This window comes from Glycine soja, chromosome 9 (assembly GCF_004193775.1).
Source record: "Glycine soja cultivar W05 chromosome 9, ASM419377v2, whole genome shotgun sequence".
NCBI classification, from domain to species: Eukaryota; Viridiplantae; Streptophyta; class Magnoliopsida; order Fabales; family Fabaceae; genus Glycine; species Glycine soja.
In genome coordinates this window covers 35,046,710-35,062,485 of record NC_041010.1, presented here as the reverse complement: position 1 = coordinate 35,062,485, position 15,776 = coordinate 35,046,710, and the positions used below count along the sequence as shown (strand labels likewise).

Genomic DNA, 15,776 nt, shown 5'->3' with positions numbered 1-15,776 from the left:
AAATAAATGAGGGGAAAAAGTTTTTGTTAATTAGAATAATAGTTTCATAGTATTAGAAAATAAATAGAGTAAAATGATGTTTTAGAAAATAAATGAATGTTTTAATTGATTATTTATTTAATGAAAGAGTAAAACAAAATTCCTTTTTATAAAATAAAAAAAATATAGTAGATAATAGGCTCAGAGTACCCTAACTATAAATAAAGATTTATTAGGTCAATTTTTAGATTTACCATATGTTTCAATGCCCTGTCTTCACCCCAAATTCGTTCTCCCTTCTTCCTCTCCTAAAACCCTTTCTTTTTTCTACATATTACATTTTTGGAGTTTTTAACCGTTAGATTGTCCTGAAATTTGAACACCACCTTTGAAACACATTCTCTCACACTTTCACCGTTGGCGATTGTGAAATAATGTTTGTGGAGAGAGAAAATCCCCTCGCACAAAGATAGTGAAATTAAGGCTCACATCCCTTATCCTTCTCTCTAACGCTTGGAAATTTTAGTAGAGTAACCAGATGAAAAGCTTGAGAAATCTTAGGAAACCACTAAAGACACCATTATCACTGCTAGACTACACACATGAGCCCGCTTAGAGGTAAGGGATGAGTTTATCGTAATTGGGTTAGAATGAACATGTATAGGAATCCTTAGAGGATCAAATTGGAGTTTATTAATTTTGGGTTGTTTACTGTATTGTAATTCTGCCTTTACAATTATAATTACGAGATTGTTATGTTTGACAGTCCAATTGATGCCTTGATGCAAATTGGTTGATAAAATTGAGTGTTCTTGGTGTTTTTGTGTTTTTGACATATGATTTTGATTCCTTTGATTTTGATATGATTATGTGAAATTTTTTGAGGGGTTTAATCATATGAACATTACATATTAATATTATTACTGTGTGGCATGTATATGATGCATGAGACGTGATAACGTGTTGTCTTAGGATTATGAAAATGTAATGAACTGTGTGTAGGTGACAAGTTAAGTATGTGTTAAATTGTAAGATACATGTGTATTGATATATTGTACGCATTGAGTTGTGAGCTATGAATTGTACAATCGCACAATTGTAAGACTTTTTAAGGGCTACGAGTTAATGCACGACGAGTATTGTGATGGAATCCACTGTGGGAATCTAACGAGTTTAATCACTTTGAGGCGTGACAAGTTAAGATTATTTTGAGAATAATTAAGGAGTCGTGTGTTTTATATAGTTCATAGATAGAGTTTGCGTGGTAAAATTTTTTGAGTTTAACCTGAATCAGGAGGGAGATGCCCTGATGGACTCTTCAGAGTCTAGTCTTTGGAGGTAAATACATATGGTTTGAGTACTCCTTTAAGCTTGTGCTAATCCCACATGGTTGAAGCATTCTCTCAAAATAACATGACCCTGACTGGTCTCCCTATTATTTTACCTAGTGAGAGTGACCTAACTTACTAGTGTGTAGTATGTTTTGTCATGTACTCCTAGACGCTCGACTAAGTTTTTCACTGACACGGTACCACATTGCATATAGAATTAAGTCTCAGTGTATCTGTTGCATAATACTTGTGTAATGACCATTGTGACTTGTCACGTGATGATGTGTAATGAATTGTGTGAGTGTGAGATGTTAGGTTGTACTTGAGATGTGTTATTTTGAACACATGATTAATGTGAAAGTGTGGAATATGATTTTGTGATTAAATCCTTGGGACAAGTGATGTTACACAATGAGTCATAAAATAATGCAAATTGTACTAAGTTGAGCTTGTTATACTTATATTATATATGTGCTTTCATTTATCTCTATCTGTTTAGGAATGTGATAACTCACTCTGGTGTGTTATTTGTGTTTATATCATGTGATAATCTCGAACCTTGTATTTGTGGGAGCAGATGATTAGATGAATGACTTTAAAGAACCTCGTGCTAGAGAACGCTGGGACACAACACTCTAATAGGATATGATATTGAGGCATGAGTTTCTATATTATTTGCATAATATTCTGAACATATTACTTTATGTTATTCTGCTGCTTAACTTGTTTACTTTTGTAAAAATTGAACGACCTTATTTTGGCCCGGAGATGTTTTCATACCTTTATTTGATAAATTTTTAATTTGATGATTAATATGGATGTGAACCTTTTATCCACGTGAACTCTTTTATGTTTATTGAATAAAATCTCTTTAATTAATTTTATATTTTCATGTATGATATTATATAAATATGTATGTCGGGATAGATAAATGGTATCACAATAATTGTCTATAACTTTTGGTTTTGATTTTATGTTTCTCTATATTTTGTTAGGGTTTAATTATTTGACATATATTTTAGATTGAGAAGAATTAAGGGCTAGGTGAATGTTGTTGTTTGTTTTTGTTGTGTTTGAATTGAGCTTTTTTGTTATAATTATAGTTTCAATTTTTGGTATTGATAGGAGATCGTCAATGGCGGCCACACCCACCGATGTCGATGACTCTGGTGACGGTGAGGTCTTTGAGGAAATGGCCGTTGATGACCAAGGTCGATGCTGTCATAGGGTCCAATCGTAGGTGAGTTCCTATATGTTGGATATTATTTACGAAAAAAGGATTTTGTTCATGTTTTAAGTTTTTCCATTTTGATGTTTTGGTCTTGAAAATTCATTTTATGATTTTTGTTGGAGGAAGTGGAGTGAGGGGTTTAAAGCATAGAAATAGTTTCATTGAAACAATGATTTCTTTTAGTACACTTGCAGATTCTATGTTTCCTTTTTCCACCTTTTGTAAAATTATCCCATTTTGATTGATGAAAGTTTAAATTTTCTCTTGGTAAAATAAGGGGTTAGAGATGAAGTAAAGAAAGTTGCAAAGCATTCATATAGGAAAGATGAATAAGAGAAAATGACTGTGGAGATACAAAATTATAGTGTAGATCCCTTTGCATCACAACTGTTGGACAAAAAATCTAGGAGACTATTTGAGTCAACCATTAGGTGACTAAAGTTTCAAGAACCTTTTTGTTAATTTCATTCAAATGGGGGACTAAATTGAGAGTGCTAGACAAATTCAATGACCAATTTGGCAATTTACTTGAGTAATGTTTCACTTTTTCCTCTTTTCAGTTTTTCTATTTTTGTTGCATTTTTCTTTCTCCCTTTCTCTTCTATTTTCTGTTCATATGTTTTTTTCTATTTGCAAAGGAAATTGATGTTTTAAGTCTTCTAAATTGTTCTATTTCTTTAACAAAAAAACTAATTGATTGTTTTTAACTTAAATATTTCAGTGCAAAGATCTTAAATATTTCCGTTTTTTGATTGCTTATTTGTTGACACATTATGGAATGGCATGGAAGTTTGATATGGTCAAAGAAATTCATGCAAAAGAGAAACATTGAAGCTTGCAATTAGAATAACATGATTCTACAAGTGCATGTAAGATGCAAGTCTGATTTGTATACCTTTAATATAATGGTGCCCGTTGATATGGTTTTCAAGTCTTACTTAAGTTATTAATTGAGTGACAAGTTTAATTTGATACACTATTTTTTTGAGTGAATCTTTTATATACTATTTGAGTTTTATTATATTATAAAGTTTCAACTTCTCTCATTTTTATTTTTCTTCTTTGATGGTTGTGTGGCAGTTGAGATTTAGGAGATCATGAAAGGAAGTTCATTGTGGCTGTAGTTGCAATCTTGATATATCTTGGAGTGTGGTTCATAGGGATTGATGGACGAATTACTTGATAATTTTTCCCCACCTTAAAGCTCAAGTTTAGATGTATTTGTTTGTCATGATTTTTGGTCTCTTCTATTTATGTTATTTTTTTCTCATCGAAACACACACACACACACATACGCATGCATGTGTGTGTGTGTGTGTGTTCTAATATATAAAATCGAACCTTTGCCCATCTTATTTGGAATTATGGTTATATGTTCCTTAATTTAATTATTAAACTCTTAATAAATGTCTTAAGCCAATTGAGCCTTTTTTTTTCAATCTAATTAGTTTTTTTTATTAAAACATTGTTACTGGTAAGAGATTAAGCTATTCCTTTCCTTTGTTAGTGATACAAGATTATATTATTCTTATCTCAAGTTACTTTATTAACTTTGTTCCTTTTGGGACAAGGAAAAAAAGGAACTACTTGAAGATGGTTACTTGAAAAAGGGAATATAAATAGTATTCAAACAAGAATTCACTAGCTCATAAATAGCTACCAAATTTAGAGATTAAGAGTCAAAATTTAGAAATATTTAATTAATGCAAAGAGTTAAACCATTTTAATAAAGTATTAATTCTTTAGTTTGACCTCTTAATTTCTTATAAGACCGCTTAAGCCTTTTGGAGAAGTTGAATGATAAAGCCATTTGGAAGGTCAAAATTTTGCCATATAAACATGCCATTAAGGTAACTAACTTTTAATTTTGCTACTGGAACTGTTGGAGATCCATTAAATAATTAATTGCATAGAAGTTATGTTAGACTAATTGATCGTTAATACATTTTCATTTATAGATTTTTGGCATGGTTATCACATTAAAGGCAATATATAAGTCAGCATACAATGTCGATGATGTCGGGGAGTTGTTATTGGTCTGCCAAGATTTATTAAATGCCTTGCAAATCAATGTACTTAACTCCCTCTACATATTTTTAAATTTTAGTATTATAAGGATGTCAAGTTAAGTAATAGGGAGTGAATTCTAGGTGTTTATGACCTAATTTATGGTATACAATGTTTTAACCATAGAGAACACCATAATCCCTAGCTAGCTACTTTAATTGAAGACAATGATCAAAATAATAAAGAAAAATGTGGTTGCTTCAAACACATGTATAGCATTTTAAATTCATTTTTAATAGGACATTGTTAGGATTTTTTTAAATCTTGGATTCTTTGAGGAAAATGCATTCATTGTGTATATGAACAAGTGGAGCTCACTAGATATGACTTCTTCCTCTTTGTTCTCTGATTAAATTAAAAGGGAAATAATTGATTGCATCAGGAAATGTTTGTTTTATTGTCATTAATAGCAAAAATTTCTTGTGTGTTGAGGTGCATTTTATTTCAAATTCAATTTGAATTGTGTTTTTAACTTATTTCTAGGATCTTAGGGATGTAAATATAGCTGGAGGATATTCATGAGTTTTTAGATTAGGCTTAATTAGGTGAATGGTTATCATACACGGGATGTCATGCTAACTCTCTTATTATTTATTTTGACATACAAAAGAGGCACAAAGCTTGACTTCATAAAGGCATAATTGCCTTATTATTGTTTCAGTTTCTTTAGCAGTTGTTTTATAAGTTGTTATTTCTTGACTTATGTTTATATCAATTTATACATTATATTATTCTTTATTTTAGAAGCCTTTTCTGTCAATGTTGATCCAATTCCTAAGGATATCACAGAGCAATTTGGACAACTAAGTCATGATGATGTAAGGATCTCCTAATTTTAAAATTCTTTATTCTACATGAAAATATTTATGTGCCTGCCTGCCATATGAAAATCTAAGTATTGACACCTACTTGGTAGTATAGAATTTTGCTCATGTGCCTTAGTATACCAAACTAGAATCTACTTCCACTACATAAATTGAATTTAGTCATCAAACCTCTTTTCGCAGTCCCTATATCATTATAACACCATGATACCAAACTCCTTATGTCAGCACTGTTGCACTACACCACATCCTATTGTACACCAATTATTCCCAGATAGTCTTCCAACCTCTTCAACCTATTTTCGACAACCTCTTCAACCTTTTATTATCTTATCACTTAATTTGGGAGAATTCTTATGCTATATAATAAGAGAACAATATAATCTTGAATCACAATTGTTTATTTTATTGGCATGTGCTTTAATTGATTTCTATTTACAAGTTCTAGATTTTGCATAACTTTTTGGAAGTGTTCATCTATGTATTCTTATATGGATACATCTGCGCTTCATAAATTTTTTCTAAGTTTTGGACATCCAGTCCTTAGAAATGAGGATTCCTTAAGCATCATGAAGGAAATAAATTATATGAAATATTAACATATATTCTGTTAGAAACCAAGTGTTGTGCTTTTCTCTGGTGTGAAGGCTTGCATTGAGGTGCTATTTATGGTGTGTGTATTTCCAAATTGCTGAGATGAAGACACATTTACCATTATGATGTTTTCATGATCATGATATAATGGTTAAAACTGGTAAAATGTAGTTGCATTCTGGATTTACATATGATATTTATAGCTATGTGTTCTCCTTATAGGGGTATGTTAATTTGTGGACTTACATGTGATATATAGCATTCTATATGTATCATGTTTTTAAATTGGAGTGTGTTTTTGCAAGCTTGAAATTGTACTACTACGTACACATTTTTGCCAAGGAGTCTAAAAGAAGCTTATTAAAGTGAGATGTAATATCTAAATTATTGGAACAGCTCAAGGAGTTTTACCATTGTTTCTTCCTTTGTTTTTAAACTCATTTTTTCCACTTAAAGCAATTTGTGGTAGGATGATTGATGTAGCATTAAGTTTATATAGATAGTTTATTTTATTTTATTTTTTTTGTCTAATTAGGGAACTTTCATTTGTTTCCACTGAATGTATGAACTCTTCTTTTAAGCTATTGTTAAGAATACCCTTTGTAGTGAATGTATTCTTTTGGTTCTATGTATTGGTTACAAAAAAAATTAAGTTAGAGAATAAAGAATTCTACTTTACTTGAATTGCCACACATATGTATTGGGTCATATGTGCTTTAAGAAAATTAAAATGACATATTTTATGTACTTTTAATCATAATTTGAATTGTTTTACACTCAATCATTTTATTTATTTTGCTTTATTTAAATGCAATCTGACTTATGCATTATATTAAATTGACACCTTGAAAGTATATACTTTTAAATGAAGTATCTAAGAAACAAATTAAAAGTGAAAACATTGGGTTGAATATACATCACCGGGTGATAGAATATACCAACTATTCACGAAAAAATAATATATCAGTTGGAGTTCATTTTGTGAGTGATATATTTGACTCAGTGATTGGTATATTTAAAACCTTTGACTTTTTATTTAAGAGGCATTGAGTCATTATCAGTCGCTTGGTATCGAGTACAAAATCTATTAGGTGCTATTGTGTAAGGTTTCAAGTCGTGGCAAGGCAAGTGGAACTTCATGTTACTAAACTCATATTGGTTGTGAAATATTTTGGTGTTATTTTGAAGAGTAGCCAAAGAGTTAACAAGCATGAGAGATTCATGCAGCAACACACCATACATTTATATGACAATGGCTATTTTATTTTTTATTTTGTTGTATGTCTCAAATATGGTAGTTGATATTTGTATAGGGAGGTGTTTTTCCTTCAACATATTGGGGGGTTAGGGGACTTAGACACAACACATGGATTATTATTTTTTATATGCAATCTAAAAATATAAATATATTTTGTGTTTCAAATTGAATTTTATTTTCTTCCGTGTCAATTTTTTAATTTTTGATGGAGAATATCCCGCTTTGATTGGATACAAGTATAAATATTACTCGACTTTTTAAAATGAGTACGAACAAGGATGGGTATGTAATTACTCTATGTCCCTATCCCTAAAGGATATATTTATTATATTTCCCTTATTTATTTAATTTTTTTGAGACTTGACATTTCTTATTGTAATGGGCTAAGTTTGCTATGAATCATTGCACTTTTATGACTTATTCATCTTAATGACATCTTAAATTAGTTTTAAATTTAAAATTAGACAAAAATATATGTACAACTATATTGTCATAAATCAATAGTCATTTTTAGTGGACAAGGATGAGAACGAGACAAATATATGAGCACAAAATTGACCCCCGAAAGGCAATAGAGAACAGGAACAAGAATGGGGATGGGACGAACGGGAGAACAACATACCCATGTGCTTCTCAACTGTTTGGTTAGTTATAATTTGACATACTATTTTTTATGTTAAATCTTAAGAGCTATTTTGTTATAAAATCTATATTAAATATAGATCAGGGACGAGGGTGGGGATGGGGACCGTAAAATAGCATACCCGTATGCTTCTCGATTGTTTGGTTAGATATAAGTGATTTTTTAAAGATAAATATGAGTGATTTTCATTTGTGCCAATATACTTTCCATAAAGTCATGTACCATCTACTCGTACTATGAGTTTGCAATATGCAAACCCATTAATGCATGGACCAAATGACCAAAAGACACGTTTAAACATTCTTTTGCCCGGTACGATTTCTCTTTCCTCAAACACGAATTCTATTTGAGTAGCGACCACAGTCCCAGGAACACAAGATTACAAAGCTCCCAAAATTTTTGGCAAGTTGGTATATGATTCTTTCCCGTTTCCATGGATCATCTCCAATGCCCTTTGCTTTGCTAACCATGTCTTTCATAGGATGGGGTATAACTCATGAATGTTTTGATCTTTGCAATCGATGTCTTGATGGAGACGGTTGGGTTTGTTTTGAATACACCAAATTCTGCAGCATCATATTTAGCTTTTTTACAACAATTTGATGCTCCACATTCGTTTGGAGAACAAGGACAAAGTTCTTCAACTGCAGCAACCCACATTGAATATAATGACATAGAAAAACAACATCATCATGACGTAAGAGAACTAGTCATACAGGAAAGAAGAAATACACGACATAATCGGCGTCCACCGCCCTGTGGGACTGATCATCGTCTTGGTCATTGAAGTATAAAATGTTGTGATAATATGATCAAATATGTTTAAGTACCCCTGTAACGGTTTAATTAACTATGATTTGGACCCTTGCAATTATGCTTAAGTGCCCATATTCTGCATTTTTTTAAAAATTATGTCCAACATAGTAATGATATTTGTGACACACTTTTTCCATAGTTTGAACATCAAAGAATAAAAAAAAAATATCGTGCACTAGTTCCATGGACAACAATCCCAAAATAGAAACACAGAATTGAAAAAAACTATGATTTGGACCCTTGCAACTATGAAAATTATAATGGACGTATCCTATATCAGTTACCAGGGGAAAAGAAACATTGGATTCTAGAGAAGTCTTTAGCATGAACACAACTCTAACCTTGTGAGATTCCAATACATATCAACATGACAAACAAAATGCTCATACAGCTATAAATAACACAAAACACCCTTAATACAAACAAACTCACAATTTCACACAACATACTCTCATAAACCAAATTCAATCTTATTACTATGCCATTTTTGGGAGAGTCAAGCAGCTGGACCATTGCTAACTTGAGATTAGCCTTCATTTTTTCAAATGGATCAATTACTCACAACCAAAGTGGTGTTTATTTTTGAAATTCCACTTCAACACCAAGCGTAGAATGCAAACACCCTTCCGCTAACCAATGATCAATTAGTAGATGAAATCTACTATCAACAACCATTCATAGATGTAGGTTAACAATATTTTTTTCCATCTCTCCAATTGAAAAATGAGGATGATGTTTGCACAATGTTAATGTGCAATGAGCAAAACTCGTGTGTTGCCCTATAGAATTATTATGTACCATCAATAATGAGCAAAACTGGGTGCTATACTCAACCTACTTCAATCCACTATCACTCATTCTCATGATGCAATTATGTATTACAACGGGGAGTGGAACATACCACACCAAGGTGGATTTTTGGGTTACTCCTTCACTGGAACAAATCCAATAAGATTTGGCATTACTTCAAGATGTAGCATGGAGAAACTCAAGGATTTAATCAAGCAAGTTGCACCTATAGGGGTTCTTCCTTATGAAATTCACAAAAAACCAGGTCATGCTAAGTATTTCGAAAATTTAATTGAATATGAAATAACAGAATTGAAAAACAACAAAGACATGTTAAAGGTGTTAGCACAATCCAACTATTGGAAACGATTCTGCCCAATAGAAATTTTGGCTATTTTTAACAAACCAACAACCGAAATAGAAAAAAGACAAGTATCCTACGCAGCGTATTTGAGATTATCATTAATTTTGTCATATTTGCATTGTAATTAATTGTATTTGTTTAATATGTTTCATTATTCTCAGCTATTATCTCATTTATCACACATATGTCTGTTGTATAAGACAAATGTATCAATCATTTTTTCACTGTAATTTTTAATTTGTTCTAATACTACTAACTAATTTTTTTAACAAACATAACAATAAAACATTAACGGCACATAAATTTAACTAAAAAATTACATACAACGTAACTAAAAAATTTATTATAATTTTATCTAATTTTTTCATTTTTCTTTATCTGTATATATCTCTTTAAATAAATATAAAAACATTAAAAAAATTAATTTAATAAAAAAAAATTAAAATCAATTAAAAATATATTTATATAATATAATATTTATATTATTTTAATAATTAAAATTAAAAACAAAAAAAATAAAACATCAAGCACAGGAGTTGAGGGGGCCAAACCCGACTTCCTTAGTGTAGTGGGCAACTAGTGTCCTCTCATAAATACTTTCTCAATAGGTAGTATTCAACTAGTACTCTCTCGAAAATACTTTTTCAATAGGTATATCGTGGAAAAAATCAAGAGAGAAAAGGGCACACTAACCCTTAAATAGTCCACCATAAACCATATGAAATACTTCTCCCCGGTAGATGTCATGGTTCTTTTGTTAGACTGATGTAATCAAACTAAATAAAGTAATTTGTAACGAAATGAACTCTGGTGTAGTGTGGTGAAACAAAGAAATGAATTTTGAAAAGACACGTAGAATGTGTTTGTGTTTAGGTTAAAGGGAAAGCAACAAAAAACACAACTCCCACGTTGCTTTGTTATTTTTGCATTGGAATGCATTTTTCCCCTTCATCATAATTTTATGCGTTTCCAACACACTCATAAGCATTAGCTCTACGGTAATGTGAAATTGTCTGAGCGTATTTTGTGTGACTTGCTTTTAGTAATGTTATACCTTTTGTGATATATTTCTTAATATTCTGTAGAGTAAGTATTGACTAGAAAAAAATTGATATCTTAAAAATATAAATATATTTTTTCTTCATTCAGTAGGAATTCTATAAAGTAAGTATTGAATGAAAAATAATATATTTAATATTTTAAAAAGATAAATATGTATATATATATATATATATATATATATATATATATATATATATATATATATATATATATATTCTATATTTAGTAGGAATTTTATAAATTAAGTATTGAATAAAAAATAATATATTTAATATTTTGAAAATATAAATATTTATTTTTCTTTATTTAGTAGGAATTTTATAATGTAAGTATCAAATGAGAAAATAATATACTTAATATCTTGAAAAGATAAAATATTTATTTTTTCTTTATTTAGTAGGAATTTGATATATTAAGTATTAAATAAATAAAATACATTTAATATACTGAAAAAGATAAATATATTTTCTCCTTATTTATATAGTAGGATGGTTTTAAAGAAAATATTTTTTTGGAATATAGTAAATGAAGTCAAAACTTATAAATTATAAAATGATTATTTTAATCTAGTTAGAGTATAGTTTATATATTAAAAATATTTATTTATTATAATTTTAAATGATGTAAAAATAAATATTCTGATTTTTTTGTGTTAGAAGCTCTGAAATAATAAGGACAAGTTCATGCTTCAAAAGGCATGCAAATTTTTTTAAAAATAAAATAAAATCTAAAAATGTAGTTCTAACATATTTAATTCATCTCTAAGAAATATTCAATTTTATTAAAATTAACTATAATTAAGTGGATGATCATTGGTCAATAATAATCTCAGGATTAACACCTTGTAGCAAAGAGAATCATATGTATTCCACTTGACATGGTAATCCAATGACTTAACAATTTTCTCTCTTTCATTCAGTTGAGTAAGAAAATAAGATAAAAGACAAAAAAAATATATAAAATAACCTAACAAAACAAGATAACTATGTCAAAGTAGTAATAGTTCATTCTTTTTATTGTGTTAATACACCTTAACTTCTTTTCCTTCCCAGTTGGAATAATGATAGTTCGGAACAATGATGCTCATTCTATGGATGATTCAAACTACGAATTTTCTAAATAAAATAAATTTAACATCTTAAAATAATAGACTTCACAGTTTTTTTTACATTAAGTTCTAACTATCAATCATAGTATTTAGTCTTAATTGTAATTTTTTTTTGTCATTTATCTATTTTGCTTTTGTGAATTCTATCATCAAACTACAACTACAAAATGTGATTAATCAAATTAATTATTTTTTATTAAAGAAATTAGTTGAAAGAATTTTTAATTATTATAAATTTTAACTATGGATGTGAAGTTGAAGTTGAAGACTATTTCATTAAACTAAATTAGAAGTCGGGCTGTTGGGAAGCCTTCAATTTCAACAAGTCACAACCAAACAAAGCAGCAACAACATCAAAGCACAATGAAAAGATTTTTGTTGAGGTAAGCAAATTGAGTAGTTACATAGTATATTTCTTTATGTGTTGGGGAGGGAGGAAATTGGTATAGCAATGAACCTTACTTCATATAATTATTATTACAAAGTAGCAACCATATTAGACACAAGCCACATCTCTAGTGTAAAAGATCAGTACATTCTCGGTCAGCAACTGGGTTGGAGCAGTTTGGTGTGTCATAAGGGCATGTTACATGTTATCACAGGTTGACAGGAGAGGTTTTGACATCAATTGCTAAAGATAGGTTGGTTACTTCGGATGGGAGTGTAAACATGAGAGAGATAATGGCTAGGCTATCTGACACCCCAATGTTGTGGATCTCAAGGTGGTTTACGAAGAGGAAGGTTTTGTTCATTGGGGATGGAGCTTTGTGCTGGAGGCGAGCTGTTTCACAGATTAGAGAAGCATGGATGGTTTTCGGAATCTGAAGACAGGGTTCTCTTTGGGCACACCTTATGCAGGTTGTAAGCATGAGAACATTCTCTTAGCAACAAGATCCTCCTCATCTCCTATTAAATTGGCAGATTCTGGGCTTGCAACCTGAATCAAGCCGTACTTACTTCCTCCACTTCCTTTTCAATTTGCATATCATAATCTTCTTTTCAATTTTGGTTACTCCTAGTCTCATGAACATGTGTGGTATTAATATTCAAATATTGGTATTTGTCTAAGCATGTCAGAGTTTGCATGGGTTAATGGGGAGTCCATTCGAGTCCACAGGTACTAGCTGGTGCATATAACCAGGCTGCTGATGGGTGAAGGACTAGTGTTATTCTTTACACTTTGTTGAGTGGGATGCCTCAGTTTTCGGGGAAGACCAAGTCGCTGAAGCCATTTAAGCTACATCCCTGAAGTTTCCTTTGGAACCTTGGGATCGCATTCCTGAATATGCTAAGGATTTGATCAGGGGAATGCTCTGCACAGACCCTTCTCTTAAAGGCTCACTGTCCAGGAGGTAGGTTTTAGGTAAGCTTACTGATTTTTTTTCTCGCTGTTAATGCCTATCTGCTGAATTTGTTTTATTTAGATCTCACATTGGAGTTAAGAGAGCATTTTGGTCAAGCAGGATAACGACAGTTCAACTGATGTATAGACTATTAAAAAATTGAACATAAAAAGATCATTACTATCTATTGAATACGTCATAACTGAAGCTTTAAGAATATGCTAATTCTACTTATTGAATCAATAATCTGACAATTCTGAACATTTAGATTATGGCAAATATGGCTCAGCAATAAAGTTATGCCATAACATCAAAGAGAAATGCTTGCTGACAGCACACTCTAACTCCAAAAACTATTAAAACTAATAGGGCTTGTTTACGGTATAAAATTCATCATATTATGTCATTTATGGTGTGTGTTCAAATGAATTTGTTTCTCCAATTTTCTTCTGAACTTTCCCTTTCTAGATCATATCATTGCTAGATGGAAAGCAACCAAACAAATCCTGAACAACTAAGTAAACATAAAATCCAAAATTGTGAAGAATGGGATGATGGTGGCAGCTCGTTCTCTGCCTCTTTCATGTCCAAGAGTCAAGACATTAGCTTTGGTGCCGGCTCACCTACTTGTGACGCTCAATTCCCCTGCTTTGGAATTTTTTTCTCCCATCCCCTCAATGCTTAGGTTTTCATCCCTCGACCACATCTGCTGATAGCACTCGGCACTAGAGGCCCAGACACACTAGCTAGCAGAAAACCCACAGGCGGCGAGGAATATATCCATTAGGCTGCTACTTTAAGAAATTACTCTAAGTAGTGATAAATAAAGTAATTATGTTACAGTGGAATTGCACCTTTTTGCTCTCTGTTTTAGTGGACCAGGTGTCATGCAATGATAGGATTTGTTAGAATTTTCTGTTTTATGTCTAGAGGTGTAGAACTATATATATGAATGAAATTGGCAGAAAAGATATCAAAATTTTACCCAAAACCTGTTTGCTTTATCTCTTAGCTTCTGGAGCCTGACCTCTAATACAGGGATTTTTTCTCTTTATTCACCAACACCCTAACATTCGCTGTTGAGCAAAAGAGTTGTAAATTAGAGTGCTCAGCTAACATGGCAGATGTAAATGCAATTGCTGGAGGTATGCTTAAAGCCTTTTATTTTAACCGTCTTTACTATTTCTTAGCTTCATGGTCTGATCTTGTTAGCAAATTTTCGCAGAAACAAACTTGGGAAGACTACTTTTGCTACAAGATTCTCCTCTTTGGATTGGACGTGATGTTAAAGAAATGGATCACAAGCAAGAGAAACAGAACAATTGAACATGGTGAGTGTGAGCAACTTGACCTTATGGTGATTGAATCAGTCATCCGTTGGTCATCATGCACTCAACTACCTACATCTTTCAGATCATCTCTTCTCTGCTAAGTGGATAGAAGACTTGACTTGTTAAACGAATTGCTTCATGCTGTGCCTAAATTGCAGCATACTTGTGCAAATTTTATTTGGCTAAAGCTTTGTATATGCTTCGCGCATCAAACTATAATAATAAATAAAGTTAAAAAAAATTAAGGTAGACAAAAGAAAATAACTAATGTTTCTAAATACCGATTAACACCAATGCCATATGTGCACTAAGGTAGACAAAAGAAATTAATTAATGTCACACTACCTGGATTGATCCACTCAATTTATTTCAACTTCTAAACGTAATTTTATTTCATTAGATGCATATGAGTCTGGAGTAATTTTATTTCAATCCTAAACCCTAAGGCTTAAACCCTAATCCCCCAAACCCTAAGGCTTAGACACTAAACCCTAAACCCTTAGGCTTAAACCCTAAACCCTAAACACTAAGCCCTAAAACCTAAACCCTATGGCTGAGACACTAAACCCTAAACCCTCAGCCCTAAAACCTAAGACTTAGACACTACACCCTAAACCATAAACCCTAAACCCTAAGGCTTGGACACTAAACCCAAAACCCAAAACCCTAAACCCATAGCCCTAAAACCTAAACCCTAAGGCATAGACCCTAAACCCTAAGGCTTAGACACTAAACCCTAAACCCTAAGACTTAGACCCTAAACCATAAACCCTAAAGCTTAGACCCTAACACCTAAACCCTAAACCCTAAGGCTTAGACCCTAACCCCTAACCCTGAACCCCTAAAGCCTAAACCATAAACACTAAGGCTTATATCATAAACCCTAAACCCTAAGGCTTAGACACTAAACCCTAAACCATAAAACCTAAGGCTTAGACCCTGAACCCTAAACCCTAAACACTAAGGCTTGGACACTAACCCCTAAACCCTAAACCCTAAACCCTGAGGCTTAGACCCAAAATCATAAACCCTAAGG

The 15,776-nt window shown here is 31.6% G+C and overlaps 1 pseudogene; it reads left to right on the top strand.

Annotated features, from left to right (window-relative positions):
• Positions 1-2,445: 2,445 nt before the first annotated feature.
• LOC114368401 lies at positions 2,446-14,094 on the top strand (annotated as a pseudogene).
• Positions 14,095-15,776: the final 1,682 nt, after the last annotated feature.